Source organism: Staurois parvus, unplaced genomic scaffold (genome assembly GCF_062004578.1).
Source record: "Staurois parvus isolate SC_StPar_1 unplaced genomic scaffold, SC_StPar_1.0 ptg000205l, whole genome shotgun sequence".
Lineage (NCBI taxonomy): Eukaryota > Metazoa > Chordata > Amphibia > Anura > Ranidae > Staurois > Staurois parvus.
In genome coordinates, this window is record NW_028318001.1 from 4,335,563 (window position 1) to 4,355,007 (window position 19,445).

General features: G+C 38.9%; 1 protein-coding gene across 1 annotated transcript in view; it reads right to left on the bottom strand.

Annotated features, from left to right (window-relative positions):
* The window catches only part of ST18 (ST18 C2H2C-type zinc finger transcription factor), a 394,399-nt gene extending 375,395 nt beyond the window's left edge, over nucleotides 1-19,004 (bottom strand). Inside the window, exons 1-2 of the mRNA XM_089678414.1 lie at nucleotides 18,806-19,004; nucleotides 18,621-18,710 (exon numbers count right to left, since the gene is read on the bottom strand). The gene's annotated coding sequence lies outside the window, so the exon portion shown is untranslated. The remainder of the gene's footprint in view (nucleotides 1-18,620; nucleotides 18,711-18,805) is intronic.
* Between the last annotated feature and the right edge of the window lie 441 nt (nucleotides 19,005-19,445).

The following is a 19,445-nucleotide window of genomic DNA, read 5'->3' on the forward strand; positions in this document are numbered from 1 at the left end:
GGGTTATCTTCCTAGGTGATGCATTTTATGACAGAAAAAGTATAAACAGATATTTTGAAAACCCAAGCAATTTGTATACCCCACTATTCCTAAATGCAAAAAAAATTGTATGATAAAAAATACTGGGTGTATTTTAAAATGTATCCTCAATTTAATTTCATTCCCCTGTTCCTGGGATTCCTTTTCATTGAAAAAAATGGGGCTTCAATTAGAGAGAGCAGATTCCTCCTATCTTTACCATATAAAAAGTCATTATAATACTTGAGTATCTGGTTCTGACACAATTCGGATAATTCTCAATTGGTTAACCACTTCAATCCTGACTGCGAATTGTCTTCCACATGTGATTCTATATATGATTATAAATCAAATGCTTTTATATTATTAAATTTGCTTTAAGCTCTCTTTTTAAACAGGGCATGTCACTTTTAAACATGGTTCAGTAGGTGTTACATCTTCTTTCTATTAAGTATATGCATTTTACAGTACAATGTTGTGTGCATTATTGTGTGATAAAATTAACAGATTTTCTCAATTGGGATCATATGTGTTATCCGCAAGACCCAATTAAGTGGAAGAACTGGAGCTTATTAGAGACTCCATCCTGCTCTCAGATATACATTGAAGACTCTGCTTGGTAATACCAAACATTAGCTTTCAGAGAATGTTAAAAATAGTGCTGCAACCCTGTCATGTGAATTCCTGTCTATGCAAACTTGACTTGATCTCATCCTAAAGTCAAGTTTCAGCTGTAACTTTTGCTTTGCCTGGAGTAGAGCGTGGAAAGGTAAGAACCTCTGGGAGATATCCCCTCTACACTGTTTTTCAAGTGAAAACTGTATATGTGAAAATTGTCTCCGGGACAAATAGTCAGAGTAGATCTTTGCAATGGGGACAAAGACTATACATATCTGACAGTTCCTAATCCCTCCTATGCAGTAGTAGTGAGCATAATATTTCCAGTGAAAGGCAGTGGGTCATGCTTACATTCACTGTCAGAATGAACTTGACTTTAGTATATTCAGCATGGAGTATACAACAAAGTTTCAACAGCTGATCATGCAAAGCATATACCCACTCTAAAACATTTGTATTTATTTATTACGTATCTGGCAAGAGAAAAAGAACAATGCCCACACAGAGATAACCACTAATCACTATTAATATTTTTAGAAACAACAGCTTTCATTATGAGCAGCAGATTAACTGCTAAGGAGTTCAAAGATCCTATATGATTTTTATGAATTCCTTCACAAATAATGTGACATTAATTGTAATGTTTGCATAGGAAAATTCAAAGGTTGTATTCTTTTTATGCCTTAAAAATAGGCATAAACTAGTATAAGTAACTAGAAAGGCAGTATGAAACAGGATCAGATTATCATGAGACAGATTTACTAGATTGAGTCATAAATTCCTGCTCTGCTACTCAGAAGTAGCATTGTACCAAGATCAGCCATTACTGCTTTTCAGTGAACCTGCTATGCTTACCATTATTAGTTTATACTACTAGTATATAAACTAATATTATCAGCAAAGTACCTTTATATCACGGTCTGGGATCAGGCTCGGAGGTCACGCCTGCAGCAGTAGAGACGTCTATGAAGTAATAAACTTGATGAATACAAAAGCAGATCCCCCTAGCAAATTATGAGGGTTCCCCTGAGGCACAAGGTCTAAGCATTAGCCAGTCCTCACCAGAGCTCCTGATGGTGGAGATGGGTTTCACTCTGTGCTAATGCCAGGTCACGGCCATCTGGATTGCCTCAGCAAGAAAAGAAAGAGTGGGGATCAGGTAGTGGATAAGCAGGTACAGAAGAATAGTCTATGAATAAGGCAAAATGTCAGTAAAAGGTAGTAGCTGGATGGGATTAGGCACAAGCATAGTTGATGAACAAGCCATCAGGTCAGTAATGAGTAGTAGCTGGATGGGATCAGGAAGAAGCATAGTTGGTGAACAAGCCAATAGGTCAGTAACGAGTAGTAGCTGGATGGGATCAGGCAGAAGCATAATTGATGGACAAGCCAGCAGGTCAGTAATGAGTAGTAGTTGGATAGGATCAGGAGGAAGCATAGTTGATGAACAAGCCAACAGGTCAGTAATGAGTAGTATCTGGATGGGATCAGGCAGAAGAATAGTTGATGAACAAGCCAACAGGTCAGTAACAAGTAGTAGCTGGATGGGATCAGGCTGAAGCATAATTGATAGACAAGCCAACAGGTCAGTAATGAGTAGTAGTTGGATAGGATCAGGCAGAAGCATAGTTGATGGATAAGCCAACAGGTCAGTAATGAGTAGTAGCTGGATGGGATCAGGCAGAAGAATAGTTGATGAACAAGCCAACAGGTCAGTAACAAGTAGTAGCTGGATGGGATCAGGCAGAAGCATAATTGATGGACAAGCCAGCAGGTCAGTAATGAGTAGTAGTTGGATAGGATCAGGCAGAAGCAGAATTGATGAACAAGCCAACAGGTCAGTAATGAGTAGTCGCTGCATGGGATCAGGCAGAAGAATAGTTGATGAACAAGCCAACAGGTCAGTAATGAGTAGTAGCTGGATGGGATCAGGCAGAAGAATAGTTGATGAACAAGCCAACAGGTCAGTAACAGCAGCTGGATGGGATCAAGCAGAAGCATATTCGATAAACAAGATATTTGGTTGATAACAAGTGGTAGTAAGGATAAGGACAGCAACAATCTTGCAAAAAGGAAGTGCAGAGACATGGATTAAATAGGAAGTTCATGGGAGGAGCAAAGAGTTCAAAGTTCACCAGAAAAAAGATACAAGGTAAGGTTTTCCGAAGGTGAAGGCTCCATCCAACATCTCAGTGGGATCCTGATCCTGGCACTTTACTTTGTGTTGTGATTGTATTGGTAATTTGCATGACAATACCTCACAAATTATATACAATTGAGATTAAAATTAATAATGTAATTAACCACTTGCCTACTGGGTACTTTTAGCCCCTTTCCTGCCTAGGCCAATTTTCAGCTTTCAGCACTGTTGCACTTTGAAAGACAATTGCGCAGTCATGCAACACTGTACCCAAATTAAATTTTGGTTGTTTTAGACAAATAGAGCTTTCTTTTGGTGGTATTTGATCACCACTGTGACTTTTATTTTTTGCTAAACAAACAAAAAAAGACCAAACATTTTAGAAAAAAAGTTTCTTAGTTTTTGTTCTAAAGTTTTGTAAATAAGTGATTTTTCTCCTTCCAATATGTGGCACTGATGGGCATGGATAAGCAGCACTGATGGGCACTGATAGGTGGCACTGATGGGCATTGATAGACGGCACTGATGGGTACTGAAAGACGGCACTGATGGGTACTGATAGACGGCACTGATGGGCAATGACAGCCAGGACAGATGGACACTGATAGCCAGCACTGATGGGCACTGATAACCAGCACTGAAGAGGCACTGATAGCCAGCACTGATGGGTACTGATAACCAGCACTGATGGGTACTGATAGACAGCACTGATGGGCACTGATGGAGCTACACTGATCATCAGTGTAGATGTCCCCTCTGAGAAATGCCACTTACCGCCTCTCCTCTTCTCACGCGCTGTTAGCGTGAGGAGAGGACTGCCTATAACCGACATTTCCTATTTAAACTGTGAGCAGCTGTGATTGGACACAGCTGATCACATGGTAAAAGGCGGCTCTGATTGGACCTTTACCAGCTCTCCTCCTCTGACGCGCTGTTAGCATGAGGAGAGGACTGCTGATAACAGACATCTCCTATTTAAACTGTAAACAGCTGTGATTGGACACAGCTGATCACATGATAAAAGGCAGCTCTGATTGGACACGTGATCAGCTCATGCATGGAGCGTGCCCCAGGGGATGTGCAAGGGGTTTGGTTCTGGGAGGACGTCCATGGACGCCCTCCCAGAACTAGCCAACCATGCTGTAGATGTATTTTAGCTATAGCGTGGTTCAAGAACTGGTTAAAGGAATAAAATAAGTAAAACAATAAGTGAGCTAAAAGGTAAAAACAAAAATAAATATCAAAACACCAATGTGTACAGATGTAGTACATACATACGCATAATACATAATAAATGCACATTCTAAACCTTTAACGAAGTTCATAGTCTGTATGCTGTCTTTCTAGGGGGGAAAACTTGGTACCTGAAAATTTTTTGGGAAGTAGTTTCTGTACATATGTAAAAATGAAAGTTTCTCTCTATGCTGACTGATTCCTAATCTTTCTTGATTAGGCTGACCCTAAGCCCTAGCTCACACTGTTGTGACTTGTCATGTGATTTGACAGTTCCAAATCACATAACAAATCGCACCCTATTTGTGATTATGAACTTTTCAAATTGGTGCGCCTCTGACTTTGCGGGACCAATTTTGAAAAAAGGTTCCTGCACTATTATTGCCGATTTCATGTGTGACTTGCATATACATCTGTGCATGAAGTTGCACAGATGTCAGGCAAGCCATACATGAATTCTCACTGACCAGTGGCTTTGAAATTGTGCTACTTCAAGTGAAGTAGCGCGATTTGAAAGCCGCATTCAGTGTGAACCAGTGTTAACAACCTACTTTTCCCTAACTCAAGATGTAAGCTAATCCCTAAATTAAACCTTAAAACATTTAAAGCCATTTTTTACAGCATCCCATGTATCTTGGCAACCAATGGTTTTCTTCACCTGTGAGCGGAATATGACGTGCATACAGTTCAACAGTTAAAGCTGACGTATGTTATGTATGTGAACAGGAGCACAATAGGCTGTCTGCTTACTTTATTGCCTCAATACACTGTATATGTAGCCATATGCTGGCAATGCCCCATTGTTTAATTTCACAGAGATATCTTCATTAACAAATTATGTTCACTTACAATGTGTTTGTTTGGATCAGGTTTGGTCCATCATCTATATTTCTGTCTTATTCTAATGCAATCTGAGCTTTTGAAATAACCACAAGTAGACACCCCTTCTGTATATTCCCTTTTTATACCTTCTTACTATGGCTGGACAATGTGGTTTCTTACCTTGGAATGCTTGTAGGTTGGGAAGTCCACTTAAACACACACATGTATTTACTGTTATCCACCAAATGCAGACAAATGTTATATGCTTCCAAGAATCCCATTTGATTAAAGATAATATTATTTATCTAAGAAGGTCCTGGATCCAAAGGACTGGACATTCCTGTCATTCTTCCTACTCACAGGGGGTGCCCCTGTTAGTTCATCATTCAGTCGGATGGGAGTGTATCCAAGTAAATGTAATCTAGAGGGTATATACTGTATATGTTTGCATATGCCAAGCTCTACTCCATACTCCATACCATTTATTGTTATGGATATTTACAATCTGTCTCCAGCCACATTGCAAGTAGTTAAAGAGGCTATTTTATTTTTCACTAAATACATTGAAGTGTATGTCCTTTGTACTGGGGACTTTAGAGTGTATCTAAACCATCACCTTGTAAAGCACCTCATTCAGTTTAAAATAGAAATGAAAGGTAAAACATTTGTGTTTAGATTTTATACATTATAAACATTTGTTTTCTTTTTTTAAATGTTTTTTATAAGTTCTGTTCTCAGCTGCATAGGAGGTAGGGGAGGAGAAACAGCAGCACACTGGTCTTCCCAGTGAGAAGCTGTGCAGGAGGTGTGTGCCAGGACATGATGATGATGAGGAGGAGAGCAGTCTGAGTCCCCATCATAGCTAGAGAACTGACTATGGTGTGTGGTCAGTTTTTAATAGGAAAGTATAGGGACTGGCAGGAACACCAGGGATTTCACACAGAAGAGGTAATACAAAGATTACAGGATATTTTTCTATGCAAGTACATGGTACAGCAGGCACATATCAGGAATATGAAATGTTGGGTTTGCATACTCTTTAATCTTTTGTTAGACACGGTACTAGACAGACATGGGGATTCTATCCAATCATATCCCTCTGGTACTAGTACCTTCAGTCAACTGCTTATGGAAATTGGATGGCAAGATCTGCGGAGAAATATTTATCCCCATACTAGAGCTTACTCCTGGTCTGTTCTGGGTAGGGAAAGCCTCTCTCATATTGATCTGGGAATTGGTAATGATAAAACACATAGTATGTTACATACTGTTGTCTACCTTCTTTGTGATTTATCAGATCATTCCCCGGTTGGTCCTTTGGAATTTTTTGCCAAACTGGTCTTCACCCTGCATGGAAAATTCACCCCTTCTGGCTGTCCCAAATTGGTTCTATTGACTGTATTTTCGACCAATTGAAAGTATTTTTTGGGCACATGTGTGTATTGAGGCAGATGGTATATTTATGGGACACATTTAATGCCTATTTATGAGGGGCACCAAAATCCAGGCCAAAGCTCCTGATTTCCTATCTATCACCTCTCAGGCTACACACCTACAGTGGGAAAGTCTATTTCACCTTTATTCATATAGTCAGATGTTAGTTAATACTAAACATAAATTATTTTTCACTAATCAAAAATATTTTGAATATGGCAACCATTCTAGTAAATTGCTTACACATGTGACTAGGCAACAATTCTCCAGCTCTACAATACCTAAAGGGAGGGTGCTGGGCGATACGGTAGAAAAAGTACTTTCAGGCTTCTCTAACTTTTACATCAAGACATAGGCAACTTCTCTTACCTGTTCAGAAATAGAAGATTATCTCTCAGATTTAACCTTCTCTTCTCTTTCCTTACAACTGAGCAAGTTACTTTGTTAGATGGTGAAGTAACTGAGGAAGAAGTGAGAACTGCTATCTTATCCTTGGCCACTGGTAAGAGCTATATGCTAAAGAAGCTTTCCACCTAAATGAAAGGGGGTCTGCTGTGCAAGGGTAGAAGTTTAAGGGAAGGTTGGAGGAGTGTTTAACCACTTCAATTCTGGAACGTTCCTCCCCGCCCCCTTCCTGATCAGGACATTTTTTGCTATTCAGCACTGTGCTATTTCAACTGGCAATTGCGTGGTCATGCAATGCTGGATCCAAAAATGTATGTCCTTGTGTTCTTTTGGTGATATTTTATCACAACTGGGTTTTTTATTTTTTGTGATATAAACAATTTTTCTACTTTCTGTAACAAAAAATATCCAATAAACTCAAATTTAGTCATACATTTAGACAAAATGTATTGTGCTACATATCTTTGGTAAAAAAAAATCCCAAGATGTGTATTAATTGGTTTCCACGAAAGGTATAGAGTCTACAATTTATGGTACATATATTGGAATGTACGCAGATTTTGCTTTCTGACTGCCTATTACATTTCTTGAGGTACTAAAATTCAAGAGCAGAACAGAAAAAACCCAAATTACCCCTTTTTGGAAAGTAGATATCCCAAGGAATTTGCTGAAAGGCATAGTGAGTCCATGGAAGATTTTATTTTTTGCCAAAAGTTTTTGGAAAATGAGAAAACTTTTTTTTACACAAAGTTGTCACTTAAATGATATATTGCTCACACATTCTACTACTTCTCCCAAAAATGGGGACACCACATGTGAGAGACTTTCTTGGCAGCCTAGTCACATACAGGCCTCCAAAATCCAATGAACACCTTTAGGCTTTCAAAGGGCATATTTCCTCATGTCATGTCCTCACTACCCATCACAGTTTCGGAGGCCCTGAAATGCCAGGAAAGTACAAACACCCCCCCAAATTACCCTGCTTTGGAAAGTAGACATCCAAAGGAATTTGATAAGAGACATGGTGAGTATTTTTCAGATATCATTTTTTCTCACAGGGATTTGAAAAAGAAAAGAAAAAATACATTTTCGTTTCTTTCTTCATTTTCCAAAAACTTGTGACAACAATCTGCAAATTACTCACAATCCCTTTTAGCAAGTACCTTGGAGTGTCTGCTTTCCAGAAAGGGGTTATTGGGGGGCAGGGGGTGCTTCTACTATCCTGGAATTTTAGGGCCAACATTAGAAGCTTATGCTACATATCACCCAGTCTTCTAACCACTTGAAGTCCAAGCCTTTGCTGACACTTTTCTTTACTAAAAAAACAGAGTTCTTGCTAGAAAATTGCTTTGAACCCCCAAACATTATATATTTTTTTAAAGCAGAGGCCCTAGAGAATGAAATGGTGGGTGTTTAATTTTTTTATGTCCCACAGTATTTGCGCATCCATTTTTCAAGCGCAAAATGTTTTTGAAAACATACACTTTTTTGAATTTTAATGCACAAGAACATATTATATTGCTCAATTGTTTGAAAGAATAAAAAATATGATGTTATGACAAGGAAAGAGATACCAAAGAAGACATGCTTTAAAATGTGCACACCTGTGCAGTGGAGACAAACTACGTAAATTTAGGTGATGCTTTAAAAGTCTTTACAGGTTACCACTTTAGATTTACACAGGAGGTCTAGAGCAAGAATTACTGCCCTTGATATGACATTCTTGGTGATACCTCACATGCATGGCACAATCTCTGTTTACATACTGATACAGGCCCGACATTTGCGTTCGCCTTTGCCGCGCGAGCAGAACGGGGGAGGTTAATTGTTTATTTTGCTGGTTTTTATTTTTACACTGTCCCTTTCATTTTTTTTACATCACTTTTATTGTTATCACAGGGAATGTAAATATCCCCTGTGATAGGTATAGGCAGTGACAGGTACTTTTTTCTGAGAAATCTTCAGTCTACTAGACTCTAGATCTCTCCTCTGCCCTTAAAGCATCTGATCATACCAAGATCGGTGTGATCAGATGATTTCCCAATTTTAAATGGTTCTGTTCATATTTGGCAAAACCAAAATGATGAAATGCTCATAGCTTCCGATTTCTTAGACCATAGAGATGAGTGGAGCCATTCCAGTGTCCGATCAGCTCTATGGTCAGCCAGTGGAATTGCCGGCTGCATTCTTGGGTACCCTGATGGGATGGGAGAGTCAGAGAAAGCAGTGGAAGGTGGTGGGAGGAAGAGGAACATCACTTCCCACTGCTTGTAAAAGCTATTCAGTGGTTAATTAGCCACTAGGGTTGCTTTTACATGAAAGCAGACTGCCAGCTGAAAAAACAATGCCAGGGTGATGACTGTAGCTACAGGCATCATCCTGATAAAACCACTCAAAGTCCACAGACATACCAGTACATTGCTGGTCCATGTTGGGAATAAATGTAACAGCAGAGAACATGGGCATATAATGAATCGGGTCTGTGGAACAATATGACCTAAATTCATTCTTTTTTGGAATGCCCATGTTGAGGTTTAGGCCCAAAAAAGTTTTACATTTGGAAACTGTAATAGGTTTGTATGCGAATTGTCTGGCAAGAGCTGAATTTGAGTGGACAGCCATGTATTGTTGTGTGTATAAATTGCTTTGGCCCACAATCAATTGATACAAATCTTCCATGAAAAACAACGAAGGGGCTAAACGAGAGTGCTGGCAGCAAACGGGGCTGATCCTTTTAATACTGCCTATTTGGGGACACTATACTAAGGAGGCACTAGTATAGTTCTGTTCATGATCAATATATTGATCCATACAAACACTATACTAGTAATGGCAGTGATCAGCAACCTACAGCATGAGTGCAATAGTGTGTGGGCATCCTAACGCTAGCTGACCCTGGCTGGGAGGGGTGCTTACAGACCATGATGCTATCTGATGTTGCTAGTGGCAGGAATACAGGGATCAGTGAAAAATTGTATATACTGACACTGTACTAACGGCACTGCTGGAGCAATAAAACAAGAAGAAATGTATACACCTATTAAAAGACAATTTTATGGTACAGTTTATAGAATCCCCAACTAGAAATTATGCTCTTCTGGGCCTGGTAATATCAAACCATGCAGAGCCTATTACTATAGTTCATATGAAAAAACATCTTAGTAGTAGTGATTTATTTTATTTAATGTAAGCAGTAAACACAAATAATAAACTAAAAATATAATAAATATAAAAACACTTAATATTAACTACTTGCCTACTGGGCATTTTACCCCCCTTCCTGCCCAGGCCAATTTTCAGCTTTCAGTGCTGTCGCATTTTAAATGACAATTGCGCGGTCATGCAACACTGTACCCATGTGAAATTTTTATAATTTTCTCACACAAATAGAGCTTTCTTTTGGTGGTATTTATTCACCACTGGATTTTTTTATTTTTTTGCACTATAAACAAAAAAAGGAGTGGAAAGTAAAAAAAAAAAATTTTCTTTGTTTCTATTATAAAATTTTGCAAACAGGTAATTATTCTCCTTCACTGATGTGCATTGATGATTCAGCACTGATAGGCAGCACTGATGGGCACTGATAGGCTGAACTGATAGGCTGCACTGATGAAGCAGCACTGATGAGGCGGCACTGGTAGGCATTGATGAGGAGGCACTAATGATGCTGCACTGATATGTGGCACTGATGGGCACTGATAGGCAGCAATGACAGGCACTGATAAGCGGCACTAATGGGCACTAATAGGTAGCACTAACTGGCAGCACTGACTAACAGCACTATCTAGTGGCACTGATAAGGGGCACTGACTGGCGGTATTGACGGGTACAAATTGGCAGCACTGCTGGGCAGCACTGTTTGGCACTGATGGGCAGCACTGCTGCGCATCAATGTTGGGCACCGATTGGCAGCACTGTTGAGCACTGATGGGCAGCACTGATAATCAGGGCCCTGATAATCAGTGCCCTGATTATCAGTGAAGATGTCTGCTTTGACAGTTGCAGGTTACCGGCAGTACTTTCCTCACGCTGTGACAGCGTAAGGAAAGTACATCTGATAACTGGCAAGTGTATTTACGTAGTGGTCAGCTATGATTGGCCTTTTACCATGTCATGTGGTCATCTGTGTCCAAAGGACACACAGATCACAGACAGAGCCAGGTGCACTCCGCTGGGAGTGGGCAGGGGGCGCGTTCTGAGAAGACATCATATGACACCCTCCCAGAACTGGACAACCGCGCTGTAGCCGTCATTTGGCTATAGCGTGGTAAGGAAGTGGTTAAAAGAGAACATTTTCCATGGCTGAGGGCTGCTCTCCAAGACCTAGACTGGGAGGAAATATTATCATTGAACAATGCAGAACAAAAATAGGAAAGTTTAAAATTGACTGTATGCAAACACACTGCAAAATACAGTACTTTATAAACCCATTGGCAAAAAGTTTAACAGGCTAAAAATAAAACCCATGTGGCCAATGTCCATCATTATAAATAATAAGAAATGGGCATTTAAAAATATAAAATTTAAGAATTACTATCATCATTTGAATGTTACAAAGGATATAACAAAATATATAAAAAGGAAATAAAGGCCACAAAAATTCAAAGGTTGTAAAAGAGAGTGGGACAAACCTCCAAAAATGTTTCAGATATATTGATAGTAAAAAGATCAGGTCTGAACATACAGGCCTTTTGCAAGATAATTTAGAGTTAGGGACAAAGAGAAGGCAAATTATTAAATACCTTTTTCAGCTCTGTGTATACAAAGGAAAATTTGGGAGCTCAAGTTTTCAATGGGTATAGTATTGACAAAACAATCATAATGGCTCATAACTGATATGGTCCACAAACATTTAGACCAGAGATCGGCAACCTGTCAATCGTGATCTACCAGTCGATCCCCACCAGGTGACTGGTATATCATGATCTTGGCTTGCGGACCATGAGTCATATGGAAGCAAAGGCATCTCACCTGCTGCTTCTTCCATAGTTTTGGAGGTGTCAGGTGAAGTAATATTGACTACACTTTTGCCCCTCTGTATACCTGCCTTAACTGTGAGGCAGAGTGCAGTGCCACAACAAGCAGTGTGTGCCTCAGTTGGCTGAGAAGTAGGAGATTAAATGTGGATGGGGAGCTGTGGACAGACCTAACTCCCCCCAGGGGATGCCAGGTGAGTATCAAGACAGACTGAGCTACTTTGGAGGGCTGTACCCTGCTCTGAAGCTGTCTGTAGGTTATTGTACAAAGGGGGATATCATATTACATGGGAAATGTGAGAGGGGCCCCTCTCTGTCTTCATCCCAGGGGTCCCTCTCTGTCCTCATCCCATGGGATCCCTTTCTGTCCTCATCCCAGGGGTCCTTATCCGTCCTCATCCAGGAGTCCTCTAAAAAAGCAACTATGATAGGGGGCTCAGGACAGTAAGGGCTTGTTAAGTTTTTTTGGGAGTAAAACCCATAGTTGAGCCCTGTTTTTACCACCACCCCCCAAACTGCACACCCTTTAGCTGCAGTGGCTAGGGGGTGTACACATGTCATGGCCACAGCAGGAGTTATACGTCCTGTCATTCTGGGCAGTAGCTCCCATTAAGTGTGACCCATTCAAGTGAATGGGGCCACTCTGCAAGCACCCTGCAACCTTGTGGAGGACAGAGACCAAGTAGTTAAAGCAGGCAGTGTGGAGGAGTTGTATTGCTTCCTCACCACCTGATTTAACCCCTTTGACCCTACACTAGCAATATTGGGTATCTTGTTAGGATATTTACCCTGCAGCTGCCCCTTCCTTTTCTAGGTCTGACCTGTACATAGGATTTTCAGTAACCGATAGAGATAAATTAAACTGAGTTTACTGAATCAAAGACTCTAGATTTTGCTAATTTAGCTGTTTAGAGGAAATTTGCTTAACCAAAAAAATCTACATTTTCCTATTTAGAAGTTTTAAACTCTTTATTTTGCTTTAGTGAGAAAAAAAGACGTGAAGAATTTGTATACCGAAGTTCACTCATTACAGGTATTAGTACCACATGAAACACAGCTGGAAATGAATAATACAGGATCATTAGGGGGACTAATGTATATGAAGTGCCTGACATGAACCACAAATAACCCCAACACCTATTGCAGGTCCATCAGGCTCTTCACATTAAGACCTGGAATACATGTCTCTCAAAGTGATACTAAAGTCTTGTTTTTTTTTTCTTAATAATAACAAACATGTCATACTTATCTGCTCTGTGCAGTGGTTTTGCACAGAGTAGCCCCGATCCGCCTCTTCTCAGGTCCCGTGCCAGTGTTTCTTGCCCCTCCCTCCTCTCCATGCCCCCATAGTAAGCTGTGCACTCCAGAGCCACTGCCCCTCATGTCCATTCACACAAAGAGCCATGGCTCAGCCAATCAGGAATGCATCCCTGGAGAATCAAGGCTCTCATGGACATCTCTGATTCAAGAGGGGGCTCAGGTAAGTGTTAAGGGGGTGCTGGGGAGACTGCCACACAAAAAAGGTTTTTTACCTTCATGCATTGAATGATTGAGAAAGGTGTTATGACAAGGTGAACTAAAAGGTTTCTTCAATTTGGGAGCATCTTGTTCTTACTAATGGTGATATACCTCGGCCAATGTGAACAATAAAAAGAAGCATGCAGAAAGTCAAATGTTACTATAAGGTAGAATGGCATGAAGTAAAAGAGGGAGTGTCGAGGGCAAGAGAGAAGGAAAAATAAAGGGGTACATTGAATCCAGATAAGGTCAAAAAACAAAATTTAACAAACATCTGCCATATCACCGTTTTTGCCAAGAACGTATGCTTTAAAAGGTAGTCATTTTTCTTTGTTTGAGAGTTTATTTGTGTACTTTTACTTTAATATTTTTTGGTGTTCTGTTTTTCCTGTATTTTGTTTTCTGTGAAAACACAAAATAACAAGGTCAGGATGGCTACATAAAAAAAGCTTAAATAACACTGTAGCTATTTAATGCCCTTTGTAACCTTAAAAACCACCATCATTTAATCTTTTCTGTTGAAGCTAGCACATTTTGTCAAACATAGTAAACTTTCACCAAGATTTCCTGATTTTTCATGGTATGTCTGAGGAATAAATACTAAATTCCACTAACGTCCAGTGGCCATACATTCAAGTAGTAGTTGAAGTTAAAATGCATTCAATGAATTTTAGGAATGAATGAATTTATTGTTTTATATCTGCTAGGATATCAGTGTTGAAGCCAAACTCCATAAAAAGATTTTTATCTGATTTTGGATAGAGCTGTCAAAAGTTAAAACCTCTGTCAAGTATTTATTTCTGTCTGTGTGTCTAATGGGGGGGCATTTACAATTACTTCCAATCCTTTCCAGGAATTAAAGGAAAATCTCTCCAATGTGAAAGAGTTAGAACTTCTGAGAATGTTCTAATTACCTTCCATACCTTTCTGATCTGGTATCAACCGGTCCCCCCCCTATTTTTGTACTGGTGTCATAGGGACAGCAAATGAGTGAAAATCTGCCAATGTGGTCACAGACAGAAATTAATTTAACTCTTCTCCACCCTATTCAATATTAAAAAATAATTTTGTATGTTGTTCACATGTGAAGCAAGTGAGACACATTTATATGTTATCACTGATTATAGTGCATTGTTCTGACCTCTGCTGGCAAACTGAAGAATAACTGCATGTTTATATTTAAAGTCCGAGCACAAAAATACGCTACATTAACTGCTGAACGTGTGACTGTCTTGGGGCTAGAGTAGTTGAAAGGTAAAGGTCAGTAAATGTGAGACAGTTATTGGAAGTATACAGTTACAACAGTCCCTTTCTTAGCCAATTTTGGTTATGTCAATCAATAAAATTCAAATTTTTAGCTGTCTGTGTCCAATTTAGGAGATTTTCACTTACTTCTCATCTTAGAGGTGTAACAGAACCTTGATGGAAATCTCTAAATAAAGACCAGGCAGTTGTCACCTGAACAAACCCCCATTGGAGGGTTTACCCTGCATTTGTGTTAGGGTGATTTTAAATTTCTTTGGATCACTCTCAGTCTCAAATACAGTGGTCATTAAGACAAATATAGGTAAATCAGGACCCAGACAGCAATAACAACCTGACAGAGGTTCCAGCCCTTTCACACTCTATCCACATTTAAAAAAACAATCTAGCTTTAGAATCACATTAAATAATACAGTACCTGGGGATTTTAACCACCTCCCACCTCGCCTACAGTAAATAGGCAGATGGGCAGGAGCCACATTATTCCGGTCTGGATGTCATATAATGTCCTCCCAGTTTTGCACCTCAAGCACACCCTAGGGGCTGCACAGCGGCACGATTTGTCCCATTGTCACCGGACACAGCAATCAAAGCGATCATATGTCAAATGTACACAACGGCGTTCATTCATAGCCATTCATTGTGTAGCCATTCATTGTGTACTGTGATCTCTGTGATTGGTCACAGATAGTGCAAATCACTATGAACTTATGCCATGTGATAGCTGTGGCCAATCGCAACTATCAAAATTGTACATAATGGTGCATGAATAGATGCCATTCAGAAACATGATTGCTTGTAACACTGATCATCACTGTTAAAAGCAATCATAGTGTAAAACAAAATCCTGATCACCGCCCAGAGTAGTACACTGTTAGTATTGTGACACTGTACTGCTCTGGTCACAGTATGTAAAAAATGGCAAAAAAGGAGAAACAATTGTAAAAAAAAAAAAGGCAAAAAAATGTAAATACTTTTTTTTTTACATACTGTCACCAGTCAGTATCCCTGATCACCACCACACCAGTCATATGATGACGCTGTAATGCTCTGGCAACAGTATATAAAAATAATTATTAAAAAAAATAATAATTTTATTTAATGTCTTAATTTTCCAAAAAATTGTTACAAAACATTACAACTTTAAAAAACTTGCTATGCCTCTTACTAATACCTTGGACTGTCTACTTTACAAAAAGGGGTAATTTGGGGGGTATTTGTACTTTCCTGGTATTTTAGGGCCTCAAGAAATGAGATGAGGCTGTCAGTACATCAAGGTTTATCAGTTTTCAAAAATATGTTCCATGGTTTGCAGTCTCTATAACTTTTACACAGACTAAATAATATATACTCGGGCAGCACAGTGGCTAAGTGGTTAGCACTTCCACCTGGCAGTACTAAGGGTGTCGGTTCGAATCCCAAACATGCCACCACCTGCCTGGAGTTTGCATGTTCTCCCTGTGACTGCGTGGGTTTCCTCCGGGTACTCTGGTTCCATCCCAGACTCCAAAGACATGCTGGTAGGTGAATTGGCTCCTATCTAAATTGGCCCTAGTATATGTATGTAGGTGAGTTAGGGACCTTAGATTGTATGCCCCTTGAGGGTTAGGGACTGATGTGAATGTACAATATATATGTAAAGTGCTCTGTATATTGATGGCGCTATATAAGTACCTGTATTAAATAAATAAATAATGATTTGGGTTATTTTCACCAAAGAAATTTAGCAGAATACATTTTTTGCCTACATTTATGAAGAAATATTATTTATTTGCAAAAATTTTAAAACAGAAATATAAAAATGTTTTTTTGTTCAAAAAGTTTGGAATTTTTTCATTTATATATATATATATATATATATATATATATATAAAAACAGTGGAGATTACATTGCACCACCATTTCTCCTGGACTCTGCTGTACCATCTTTGGATCCAGGACCAGTATGGCAGGAGTTGGCAGGTGGAACAAAGGGAGATCATTGTGCAAAAATAAGTTGATTTCCCTGAATAAACACAGAACTGATGTGTAGTACGTCATTTCTGGGTTTGGCTGATGATTTCTCCAACTGTTTTTACTATTTACTGTTCATTATTTTGGGCCAGTTTTCCTTTCATAATAAAAATAAATTGGAGATACCTGTATCCATTACCATTTACTTCAAAATATAGATACAATTTATCCAGAAAAGAAAGGTATAATTTACCTAGTTACACAAGTAGTTGTGATTATACCTACAGTTTTTCTAACTCGTGCCAAAGTCGCAAAACTGCATTCAGGCATTAAGATTATTTTACCTTCAGGCATTAGAGAGTTAATAAAATAACAACAATAACAACAACAGCATGGGTCTCTCTAAGCACCCTGATCCTGATGCACCCAGAAAAAGGGGGTATTGGGTGTGTGCTCCCCCTCCTAAACCATACCAGGCTACATGTCCTCAACATTGGGTGAGTACTTTGCAAGGGGAAGCAGCCACACCCCCTTTCCAGACACTTTGTTCCATTGTTGATGGGGACAAGGGTCATCCCCACATCCTTTCACTCAAAAGGGATGCAAGAGTCTTTGGGGGGGGGGGTTGCTTAATCCAAATCTGGAAGCCCCATTTAAAATAAGGGGGCAACCAGACATCAACTACTCCCAGGTAAATGAGTAAGGGGTATTTATCATTTAGTCTTGGCCATTTTTGGTCAATTACATCACCTGGGAAACTTTCCCCTTTGTTTGAAGGGGCTGGGACAAGGATTCATGTAATTCATTGTACAGTAAGTAAAGCAACAGGATTGGATGTGCTCGTGATTGACATGTTTTTTCTTTGTTAGGTCAGCAGCTGGCATTGTTCATCTTGATTTATGTGGATTTCCATCACTGGACAATGTGATTGATGTTGGAATTACTTTTTTTTTTTTTTAAATAAAAGCACTTCTAAAAATCTGTGTTTTTATTGACTTTTAACTTTTTTTGTGTGAATGAGTAGAGGTACTATGTACCTCTTACTCATTCAACTGGTTAGCAGTATCTGGGGACCCCCTTATTGTTAAAGGGGGATTTCAGATTCTGATAAGACCCCCACAACTATTGAGTCTTGTTTTTTGTGTGGGGTTGTTCCTTATTTCCCTATTTCTTTTTGCATGGGGTCACCCATGACATCCATACCAGATCCTCATCAAGAGTAACGGTCTGGTATGTATTTTTAATGGGGACTGCACACCAATTTGTTTGGGTGGAATCCCCCATTAACATCTATACAAGACCCTCATTTAGGTTAAGGATCTGGTATAGAGGGAATGAATCTCCAGCCATTTGTTTACAAGCAGAAGTATAGCAGCTGGGAGCTGTCAGTTGCTGGTAGTGTTTCAGTTTTGCTGCATTAGGTTGTATACAGTACATTGTACTCTTCACAGGCATCCCCAGGCATATTATTTAAAGGACTTTTGCAATTTCAATGTTGCATCCAAATCACTGTTCCCTTTTTTATTTTTTTGGGGGGGCATGTTCCACAGGGCAGTGTCAGGCCAACCATTTTTATCATAGAAATATTTTACATTGTTTGTATCTATATGTATTAACAAAGAGAATGGTTTAACTTTATATTTTGGGTGCATAATTTACTCAGGGGTCACACTTATAAAGTCCCATTATCCATTTCACTTTTGTTCTAGCAATTTAAGACTAAACTAATTAATTGAAATTATTTTCTGTTTATTTTGGATTATATGAAATTCTTGTTTTCAAAGAGTAATTAAATAACACATTTATAAATATGTCATGCATTTTCTTTCCTGAGGAAATAAAGTAGAAGCCATAAACATCAGCTGTGAGGTACACAAGTTTTAGCAGTCTGTGGGTCTGTATCTTCATGTATACTTTTAAATCCCAGTACTTGATATACTTTAAGCATAATGCCTATTACTGTGTGTATCTGAAACCTTCATGACTGACAGAATTAATTTTAGTAATTAAACAACATTTTTTAAAAGTAAATCAATTGTGTACATTTTAGAACTCAAGTAATATCTTTTTTCAGATACAGTGACCAAGCTACAGAAAAAGAAAATGGTTGTAAACATGATTTGATAGAGTACTGTATATACAGTATATTGCCTGTAACATTTTTAAAACAATTCATAATCATTTCATACATTTCAACAAATGAATTCCATATATATTATATTTCTAAAAGCCATTCTTACCTTTAGTCAGTCTTCAGGTGCAGTTATCTTGGGATGGGATACTTAGCCACAGAAGTTATTTCAGTAGTGTAGTTCCAACTTTCTTCTTTCCTATGTATTTTTAGATTACAATTTGGTTACATTTGGTGTTATCATTTTATTAAACAGCATACAAACATGAACAAATGAGTTTTGTCTTTACTTACAGTACATTCAGCATGCCCATGAGTTTAATTACTGTTGAAAACATCCTATCAGACATAACACAAAAGAACTCCAAAGAATCAGAATGCAGAAACTATTCAACTTGCTGACTAACTTTGCTCTCTGTGTTATTTACCAAACTACACAAAGAGAATGCTGGCCATTCAAAATACATTTCAAAACTCTTTTCACAGAAAGTGACTGAACAAATGGTCCCATGTCCTAAAGCTGCAGCTACATCCCCTGTGAATCCTGCTAATAGCTGTGGGGAATGGAACTGAGTGACACCATCACAAGTCACAATAGTACACTTTTGTAAACAACTTGGAAATGGGAAAGTAACTTGCCTTTCTGAATATTTAGTTTTATCTGCAATCCTCAGCGTTAAACGTGTCACTTGACTGTTTCTGAAATGTTTCCCTCTTCTCATTGTGATTTTTATTCCATGCATGGTACAACTTTATAACATAGGGACATATTTATAAATCAGTAAATGTGATATTTACCAAATATTCAGATGGTTAATCATTCCTTGCAATTTAAAACATCTGCACCAGGAAAGTCACCTGCAGTCAATATTCAGTGAGATTTGCATTCATTGTTTTATAAATATATCCCTCAGGCCCCTTTCACATTATTGCA